Source organism: Narcine bancroftii, chromosome 3, assembly GCF_036971445.1.
Source record: "Narcine bancroftii isolate sNarBan1 chromosome 3, sNarBan1.hap1, whole genome shotgun sequence".
NCBI classification, from domain to species: Eukaryota; Metazoa; Chordata; class Chondrichthyes; order Torpediniformes; family Narcinidae; genus Narcine; species Narcine bancroftii.
In genome coordinates, this window is record NC_091471.1 from 366,232,815 (window position 1) to 366,243,075 (window position 10,261).

The 10,261-nt window shown below is 35.9% G+C and overlaps 1 long non-coding RNA gene across 1 annotated transcript; it reads right to left on the reverse strand.

Moving 5' to 3' along the window:
- Nucleotides 1-1,513: 1,513 nt before the first annotated feature.
- LOC138759572 (uncharacterized) lies at nt 1,514-9,459 on the reverse strand. The gene is made up of 2 exons (XR_011354957.1): nt 8,409-9,459; nt 1,514-1,809 (listed from the first exon to the last, which is right to left on the reverse strand). It is a non-coding gene; the product is annotated as an uncharacterized lncRNA (long non-coding RNA).
- Nucleotides 9,460-10,261: the final 802 nt, after the last annotated feature.

Below are 10,261 nucleotides of genomic sequence, written 5' to 3' on the forward strand. Positions count from 1 at the left end.
TTAATGTGCCATTCATATTTGTCAAGCTATTCTTAAAAGTCCTTGTCATTTGGACTAAAAATAATTTGTGGCCCTTAAAATAGGTTCCTGAAGTCTTTCAGATGGGATGTACCTGGAAGTCTTGGAGCTAAAATCCATGGATTGGATTTAATTTCACAATCCAATGAATTCCTCCACTGTGTATATCCGCATTGATGTATTAAAGTTTTATTATGCAAATATTTAGATCTAAATTTTAAAAAAATTTAGGTTAACATCTTAGTAGTTAATGTAACATTATTACAGTACTAGAGACCTGTTGCTGGCTGTTTGTAGGTTTACCCACGACTGTGTGCGTTTCCTCCAACATTCCAAAGACTAATGTTCCATTAGTAGGTTAATTGGTCACATGGGTGTATTTGGGCAGCGCAAGCTCATTGGGCCAGAGGGGCTGTTACCATGATATATCTTTAAATATAAATTTTTTTAATGAGCCTTGGAATTTCTTTTTGAAACATCAGCAATAAATGGGGAAGAAAGAAAATTGCTCTCCAGTACCAACTTTGCACTCGTACTCATTCACAGTATATTGCCAATTTGCATCAAGCACATTGCAGGTGTTCAAATTATGTTTCAGGTTACAGACTTGATAAAAATTAAAATCATACAGGATTAAGTAAATTAAACTTCAGTGGTTTGTTAGGAAAGTGGACATTCAACTGTAATGTCAAACAAGATAGCTTGTTTAGGCTACTGAAGATCATAAAAATGATTGACATTTGAAATACAAAAAATACTGGAAATGTCAGGTCGGGCATCATCTGCAGAAAGAGAAACAACTTTTAGGTCTAAGATACTTCTGACCTGAAACACGAATGGTTTCTTTCCACAAAGACTCCTGACCTGGCCATTTCTAGCATTTCCTGCTCTTACTGCTGCTGGACTATTCTGAGCAGGCACTTGTTTGCTTTTCTTGTACGAGGAGAGATTAATATTTTAAGACATCCAACCCTTTCCATTATCTCTGCCAGAAGGATATCAAAATACAGACATTGAATTTATTTTCGTTTGAGGAAAATAAAAATGTCAAATTATCGTATTAAAATTGATGCTCCCTACATTTTCCTTAATTATAGTTGTCCAGTTTTGTTTCAATTTAATGTTGGAATGAATCAGTAAATAACTTGAAGTAATGAATTTACCCAAACTCTGAATGTATGCTTCTCTATCACCTCTCAAACAGACTAATCCTTTGATTAGAGATCAGAATACTCAGATTTGAGTAACACAAAGTGTGTTTTTCCATATATGCATGTGGACAGAGTGGCTGGATGTCTTGTCAATTGATCAATTCGGTCCGATATATTACAGAACAGCTATGATAGTTTGTACAGTAGCAAGTCATGACATCAACGGTCAAACAACAGAGAAAACCTACTGTTCTCTCCATAATGTTTGGGACAGATACTTTTTTCCTTTATTTGCCCCTGTGTTCCATAGTTTTAAATTTGTAATCAAACAATTCACATGTAACTAAAATGCACATTCCAGATTTTATTCAAGGTTATTTGTATACATTTTGGTTTGACCATGTCAGTATTACAGCACTTAATATACATAGTCCCCTCATTTCAGGGTACCATAATGTTTGGGACCTTTGGCTTCACAGGTGTTTGTGAGACTCAGGTATATTTAATTGTGTCATTGGTGCAGGTATAAGAGAACTAGGCTTGCTTTGAAGTTTTTGATCAACTTGGGAACCTGTAGTTACCAGTTTTCAACATGAGGACCAGAGTTGTGCCAATGGAATTTAAAGAAGCCATTTTGAAGCTGAAAAACAAGAACAGAAAAAGACATCACCCAAACCTTAGGATTACTAAAATCAACAGTTTGCAAAAGAGCATACTGCTGAGCTCAGTAATCGCAAAGGGACTGGTATTCCAAGGAAGACTCCACTGCTGATATCAGAAGAATTAACATCATAATGAAGAACAATCCCCAAATGTACATCTGACAGATCAGAAACACTCTTCAGGAGGCAGGTGTGGATATGTCAGTGACTACTGAATAGAAATACAGAGGCTATAGTGCAAGATGCAAGCCATGGCAAACTTGGGATGCTTTGGATCTGGGGCAGTTCCTTTACACCTCCACACTTTGCTCTTGCCATCACTCTGATACAGGTTAATCTTGGTCTCATCTGACCACAAGACTTTTTTCCAGGATCTTTTAAATACTTCCTGGCAAAGTAATCTGGCCATTATTTTCTGTCGTTAACTAGTGGTTTGCATCTTGCAGCGTAGCATCTGTTTATTTATTTATTTTCTTAAAAACTATTCGTTCAAAAAACAAATAATATGACATATACAACAATTAACCATAAACATGAACGTTATTTTTTATATATAGAAAAAAAAGAAAAGACCCCCCCCCCCTTCAGCCAACTCTCCTGAGGAGAGCCAAAAAGAAAGAAAAAATATTAAAGAAAAATTAAATATACATATTAAGATCTAATCAATGTAAATTTAAATGTAAATATTCTGAATATAACCACTTATTAATTAAAAAAATTATAATTATCATGCAAAACATACATAACTTTTTCCATTATTAATATTTCATCTCATTATCCCATCTATTAATATCAATCATGTTTGTATCTTTCCACATACTAGCAATACATTTTTTCGCTACAGATAAAGCTAAATATACAAAAGCAAGCTGAAACTTATCTAATCCCAAGCCTTTCAGAGGTTGCAAACTACCCAATAAAAATACTGTTGGATCTAAAACTATTTTAATCTTATACAGATATTCTAAAAACGATTGAATTTTCTTCCAAAAAGATTGTATATGTATACATGACCAAAGAGCATGAAAAAAAATTCCAACCGTATCACCACATCTAAAACTCAAATCTGATTAATTAAAACCATATTTTTAAAAAATTTTCAGGTGTCAAATATAATTGATGTAAAAAAATTGTAATTAATCATTGCATAACGTGCATTTATCAATCAAGTTACACTGTCATAACAGATATCTAACCAATCCTCTTCAGAAAAAGTAAAACCAAATGTTTCCCATTTACTTTTAGATCTATCCCAACTCTTTTTATCCATATCCTATAATATTTGATACATAAATGAAATATAACCCTTCTCTGGTACCTTCATAAGAAAAGTCTCAAATTTAGTCATTTTAGGTAAAATCATATCTCTACCAAATGCACATTTTACCAAAGATCAAATTTGATAATAAAAAAAAAAAGAATTCTTAACAATACCAAAACTTTCCCTCATATGATTAAAAGATAAAAATTTACCCTCTTTAAAACAATCTCCCAAATTTTTCACACCTTTCAATCTCCAATGCAATAAACTTTGATTATGTATTGAAAAAGAAATAAGTTGATTATTATACAACGGCGTCATAGCCAATAATTTACCCCTAGAGTCTATCATTTTATTTTTCTTTATCCATAACTTCATTAAATGTTTTAGTATAGGCACATTATATTGTTGTAACAAATTTATATTCCACCTAAACAAAAATTGATGTATTTCAAATTCAGAAATATTTACCATCTCAAATTTAGCCCAACTAGGAGGCCGTACCAAATCCATCAATGAACTAATAAATTTAAGTTGGGCTGCTTCCTAATAATTTTGAAAATGTGGTAAACGTAATCCCCCTAACTCATACTTCCAAGTTAATTTATTCAAAGCTGCTCTCAAAAATTTACCTCCCCATAAAAACTCCCGAACCATTTTATTTAAATCTCGAAAAAAAATATTATCAAGTAAATACGGAATAGATTGAAACAAATATTGTATACGTGGAAAAATATTAATCTTAATTGTATTTATCCTACCCATTAATAGGTAAATCTTTCCATTTAATCAAATCAGTTTTAATTTTTTTCATTAACAGAACATAATTTAATTTATATAAAGATTGATAATTAACATTCAAAATTATACCCAAATATTTAATTCGATCAGTCTGTTTGAAATTAATAATATTCTTATAAACTGAATAATCTCCTTCACTTACCGGTAATATTTCACTTTTTTCCCAATTAACTTTATATCCAGAAAGACATCCATATTGTATTAAACACTCCGTAGCATCTGTATATGAATTCTTCTGCAGACAGTAGTCATCGACATATCCACACCTGCCTCCTGAAGAGTGTTTCTGATCTGTCAGACGTACATTTGGGGATTTTTCTTCATGATGAGAATTCTGTGATCAGCTGTGGGGGTCCTCCTTGGAATTCCAGTCCCTTTGTGATTACTGCAATTTCTACATGATCAAACCAAAATGTATATGATAACCTCAAATAAAATCTGGAATATGCACTTTTAATTGTGAATTTAAAGCTGGAGCACAAGGGCAAATAAAGGAAAAAAGTGTATTTGTCCCAATCATTATGGAGGGCACTGTGTTTCCGTTAAAAATCCAGCAGGTCAAATGTAGCAAAGATAAAGATATTTGACTAACATTTTGGGCTCAAGCCCTTCATAAAGGTATGGGCAAAATGGGGGAGGGAAGAGGGGCACAGTCCCACGTGCAAAAGGTGGATAAGGGAGGGAGGGCACACCAGCAAATGGGGGAGGACATTAGCTTTGTGAAAGGAGAGGGAAGGGGTGGAGAGCTGGAGTAAAGAAGACAGAGGGATGGAGAAGAGGGAGAATGGGGAATAGGTTCTCCCCTTTTCTCCATCCCTGTCTTTCCTTCAGCTCTTCACCCCTTCCCTCTCCATTCACAGAACTGTCACCCCTCCCCTGGTTTATTGGTTTGCCCTCCCTCCCTTATCCACCTATTAACACATGTCTGTGGGACTGTGCTCCTCCCCCTTAACCCTCTTCCCCACCATTTTGTTCATATCTTGAAGGCCTCAAGCCCAAAAATATTTGTTATCTGTCTTTACGTTTGCTTCATGTTTGACCTGCTGAGTCTCGCCAGCATTGTAAATTTGCAGATTCCGTGATTGATATAAAAACACATTTTATTCCATTAAAAATCCAGTAAGTTTGTATTCGTGCAATGTACGATACCAGTCTCTATAGATGTCGGCAAATGAGCAGAGATTAGATACGTCCTCCTCGCTCTCCCTCTATCTCCGCTTGCTATTTTGGTTTGGCAACCATGAAAACCAATCCTATGAGGAATTGCTGTAGTAATTATAATTGAAGAGATCAGTAATGGCATTACTAATCATTTACGATAATAGTGTTTTGCTATAATTAGGTAAGCTAGCATGTTATTATTTCACATTAACTTATTGGTGATGTACAACTAAAGGCTAACAAAGTATATTAAAATGATGTGGGAAATGCCATAGGAGCTTCTACAGATAGAAAAGGAAAAATCACCATGTCATGTTGCCACTGTGGGTCTCTGGTTGCAGAGACCGCACCGGTATAGAGTAGATAAAGGTTCCCCACTGAATTTCTTACAGCTAGATAATTTTTAGTTTTAGAACAAAACGTGCTGCACAAGTCTCACAGCTCACACACACATTAAAATGTTCAATTACATTTAAGAGAGCTGTTGATGAATGGAACTTCATTGGAACAGTCTAGTTTTGTGCAATAAATGCTGTATTTAATTTTTAAGAGGATTCATGTTATTTTTAGCCTCAATATTGAATCCTTCAATAATAAATTTAAATACTGAACTTTTCAAATAATAATAGAAAATTAGTACAATCAAACCAAATTATATATCTTTACCTCATGGAGAATATTAATCCTGACATTTATAACCCAACTGCTGTGTTTGTAATATTTTGAAAGCATTAATGAAGATGATCACTTAATATTGCTCCTTTACACCTTCCATTTGTGTAAATTTCCCAGCAATATTATGAGTTTTTCACTTTCAGCTTCCCAACGATTTCCAATTATGCAGACTGGTTTATGTGGAGCCAAAGGTCAGACGTAGATTTTCCTTGGTAAATGAAGAGAGCAAGAGGTGCGAGTGTGTCCAGGTATTGTTTTCTCCCTGAAGAGAGGATCCTCGGGGCCATTACTGCTTCCACCATCTGGTAAATAACTAGTTCTAACTGCTTATTGAATCTTTCTCAAGTTTGGGAAATGAAAAAAATGTGCTGAATATATCAGTACATTGGAAAGCAAGATGTGATGTACAGGTGGACCTGAATTAGTTCAATCTTTCCTGATTTGTTTTTGTGATATAACCAAACTACAGGAAATTTTGGTTTCAATTGCAAAATCAAATACAGGTAGATTGTACACAGATCTGTATTGCCTAAACCAGTGGTTGTCAACCTCTTCCCACTCACATACCACCTTAACTCTCTCTCTCTTTGGCTTGGCTTCGCGGACGAAGATTTATACTAAACCACGGAGCATCTATGGCATGGGAAGCCAGAAGAAAAAGGTTGAAAATCACTGATCTAGGCCAAGCAAAGTCTTTAAAGAATTTATACTATAGCAGGGGCAACTTGCATTAATCACTAGTGTGTGTTGTTTTTTGATGAAGAGTTTGGTGCTAATTCACCATCTTGCCTGCTGGACATGGACCTTTAAATTCTTCAGATTGTATTCTGCCCAGTTCACAGGCAATCAGAGATGGATGGCTTTTAACTTGTCAAGCTGAGTTGGATTCCAATGCTGATAACAAAAACTATACAGTTAACAAATGTAAATGAACATTTAATTGTGCTAAAATCTGCAAATTCAAAACAGAATTTGGATGAAAGGTGACAGCTTTTCCAGGTTTTGCACTATTAAAGCCATCAATGTTCAGAGATAGAGAGCGAGGGGCCTGAATGAGACTTAAAGAAGGAGGACTGACCCACCCATAGGAGCAAGCATAAGGGCTGACTTTTCCCAAGTGTTGTTCCATGGCACTATTAAAGTCATCAATGTTCCCATTTCCACCTTTCATCTTTACAGGGTTTTTCTCTCTACATTTTAGGGACAGGTTAGTGAGAAGCAGCCATTACAAAGCTCCATATATTGATTACACCCCCTTCCCATCCAGCTTTCTGTAAAGACTCCCTTCTCTTCTCCCAGTTTATCCAGCTCTGTCGTACTTGTTTTGATGATACTTTGCAAAATGTATTTTTTCTCCCTCTTCTACGGTTTGTTCTGCACTGGGCTCTCAACTTCATCCCCCACCCAGAATGCTCTTCTTGCAGCTGAAGTCCGAGCTTCTTGCTTCACCAGACTGGTGTGTTGCACATTCCCTCTGTGACTATGTGGGTTTGCTCTCCACATTCCAAGGATATGTGGGTGGGTTGGCCATTGTTCCAAGTGTGTAAAAGAAGCAAAAAAGCATTGGTGAGTGGTGGAACTTCAGGTAAATTGATAGGAGAGAGAATAAAATTCACTGGTATAGGATTAGTGTGGACTCAGGGGGTTGAAGAACCTGTTTCTGTACTCGATATGATTCATATGACCAAGTGTACAAATGAGATGCTTGTGACGAGGTTAATGACTACTGGAACTCATCTGGTATTTACAAATCATTGTGGTGAAGGAATGTTTGGTGAAGATTTTAGTGACAAGATGGAATTTTAATCAGAAACACAGAATCAATGAGGCAACAATTTCGATTTCGCAATCACATCCAGAGATTATCTGGCCATTATCACATTGATATTTATGAAAACTCAATCTAATCGGTATCTGCATTGTCACAATGGTACAGTATATCAAGCACTGGTTTTCCTGATTCTCATCAGAGTTTAGAACAACCCCAAACGACACTGTATATATTTGAAAAGAAAAATGTATGTATCTTGATCAATGTGGTTTATAGTGTGAAAAATAAAAAATTTTTAAAAAAGAGTTTAAAACAACCCTGTTTAGGTGTTTGCTTTTGAAGAAGATACAAATATTTGTCTCCAAATGTAATCGTTTAAAACTGGGCATAAAACTTGTTTCTAAATTCAAAACATAGATCAAAGTATATAAAGTTTTGCATAAATAAAATGGATAATCTCAGTGGCCATCACATCAAAATTCTATATTGTTAACTTTTTTAAGAAGGAGTTGCAAAGTTCCCAATGATCAAAACACCAAAGTGGGAACAAACATTTTGAGTAAATAACAATGGATTTTATTGAACGTATTCATTTTTTGTAAAAACTACTGACAATGAAGCTTTACAAAATACATTAATGGCTTGCTGTTGCTTTATTGTTGGGTTGGTTGCTTAACAACAGTATTTAATTTGTTCCGGGCTCTTAGGAACATTAACAAGAGTGGAGAAAACTGGTTGTAGTCAAGGTAGTTCAGCAGGGAGCACTTTCACACCTTGGTTTCACCACAAAGGCTCTCAGAAGGTCCATTGCTTAATACAGTTATAATTAGCAAGGTTGCTGTAATGCTAAACTTTTATTCCATCAGCATGTCCAAGCATCAACAACTTTCTGTGCTAAAGGAACTCACCAAATCTCCCTCTGTCTGTCAGAATAAACATGTTGACCACATTCACTGCAGACATGGTGAAGAACCAGCATTTTCCAGGGCCCAACACGGTGAGTTTCCTGGTTACTAGATGCATGTTAAACGAGATTCAGGGATCAAAATGACTTTGGCCTTACAGCAGTTAAAACAGAACAATGAATTTCCTCTGCTCTGATGAATTGACTAACCCAAAACTAACTTTTCAAATTATTTAAAACAAAATTGTGAAAACTTCACTACGTTCAGTGACCACTAAAACACCCTGATGTTTCTTGTTTGGTTTATTTTGGACAATTACAAAAAAATCCTACTGTTTCAGATTAGACTTTTCAATGTAACCAAAAGAACTGCAGAAAACACTGGAGATCTGAAATTGATCTTGTAATACAGGAATATTCTCACAATAATTAAATTGACGTTTGAAAGTAGAGGGTTTGAAATGTGCATGTTCAGTGAGTGGTGTTTCTCTCCACTTTGTAAAGCTTCTTTATAGCAATATATTGAATTTTTGATGTACTTTGCATTTGAAAGCAAGTTTTATTTGTACAATTTTCCCATGTATTTGAGGCATTAAGAATCTAGAGGGGGAGGGGAGTCACGTGATGGAGTAGTGGCCGGACGGTGAACTCCAGCCCTCTCCAGAAAAGTCGGGAAAAACAAAGGAAAACACAAAGGCACAGAAATAAAAGTTACAGAAAAGTGAGTATAAAGGTGGAAAGAAGATGGCGACAAAAAAAGAAAAATCGAAAGCAACGGTAAGAAGAGAGGAAGAGAAGACAAAGGAGGAAAAAGGTGAAGGCCTTACCTGTCCGAAGAGGCCCGCTGCGGAGAGAGAAACCCGCTCCCTCAGGTCGGTAAATAATGGACTACAAAAATGGCTCGCTGAGCCGAGTAAAAGTGCGCAACCGCGCATGCGCGAGGAATCGCGCATGCGCGATGCAAATGAAAAAAAAACACACCGACGGGAGGGGGGACCAGCTGGGGAGTCGATCTCCACAGCCGGCAACGACAGCTGCAGAACACCTGCAGCAAGAAGAGACCACAGAAGACAATAGAAACAAGAAAGAAGAGAAGGAAAGGGCACCAAAGAAACAACAGATGGCCAACCCAGAGGAAGAAGAAGAGGAAGAGGAAGAGTACAGTGAAATAGAAGAAGAAAAGAAAGGCAAGATAAAGGATATACTTGCTCTTATTAAAGGATACATGGAGTCATTTAAAGAATGGCAAACACAGGAATTTAAGGATTTAAGAAAAAGAATAAACAACACAGAAGAGAAAATGAATAAAATAGAGATGACCTTAACAGAAATGGGAAAGAAAATGGACAAGATGGAAGAGCGGGCAGTAGCAGCAGAAATGGAGGTAGAAGACTTAAAAAAGAAATTGGAGGAATCTAATAAAAAAACTAAAGAGACACAAGAACTACTAGCTCAAAAAATAGATACAATGGAAAATTATAACAGAAGAAATAACATAAAGATAGTGGGCCTTAAGGAAGATGAAGAAGGCACGAATATGAGGGAGTTTATAAAAGAGTGGATCCCTAAGACCCTAGGATGTCCAGAACTACAGCAAGAAATGGAAATAGAAAGGGCACATAGAGCATTGGCCTCTAAACCACAACCACAACAAAAACCAAGATCTATTGTAGTAAAATTCCTAAGATATACTACAAGAGAAAAGGTACTGGAGAAGACAATGGAAAAAGTAAGAGAGGGCAACAAACCACTGGAGTATAAAGGGCAAAAAATCTTCATTTATCCAGATATAAGTTTTGAACTCCTAAAGAAGAGAAAAGAGTTCAATACAGCAAAGGCGATTTTATGGAAGAAAGG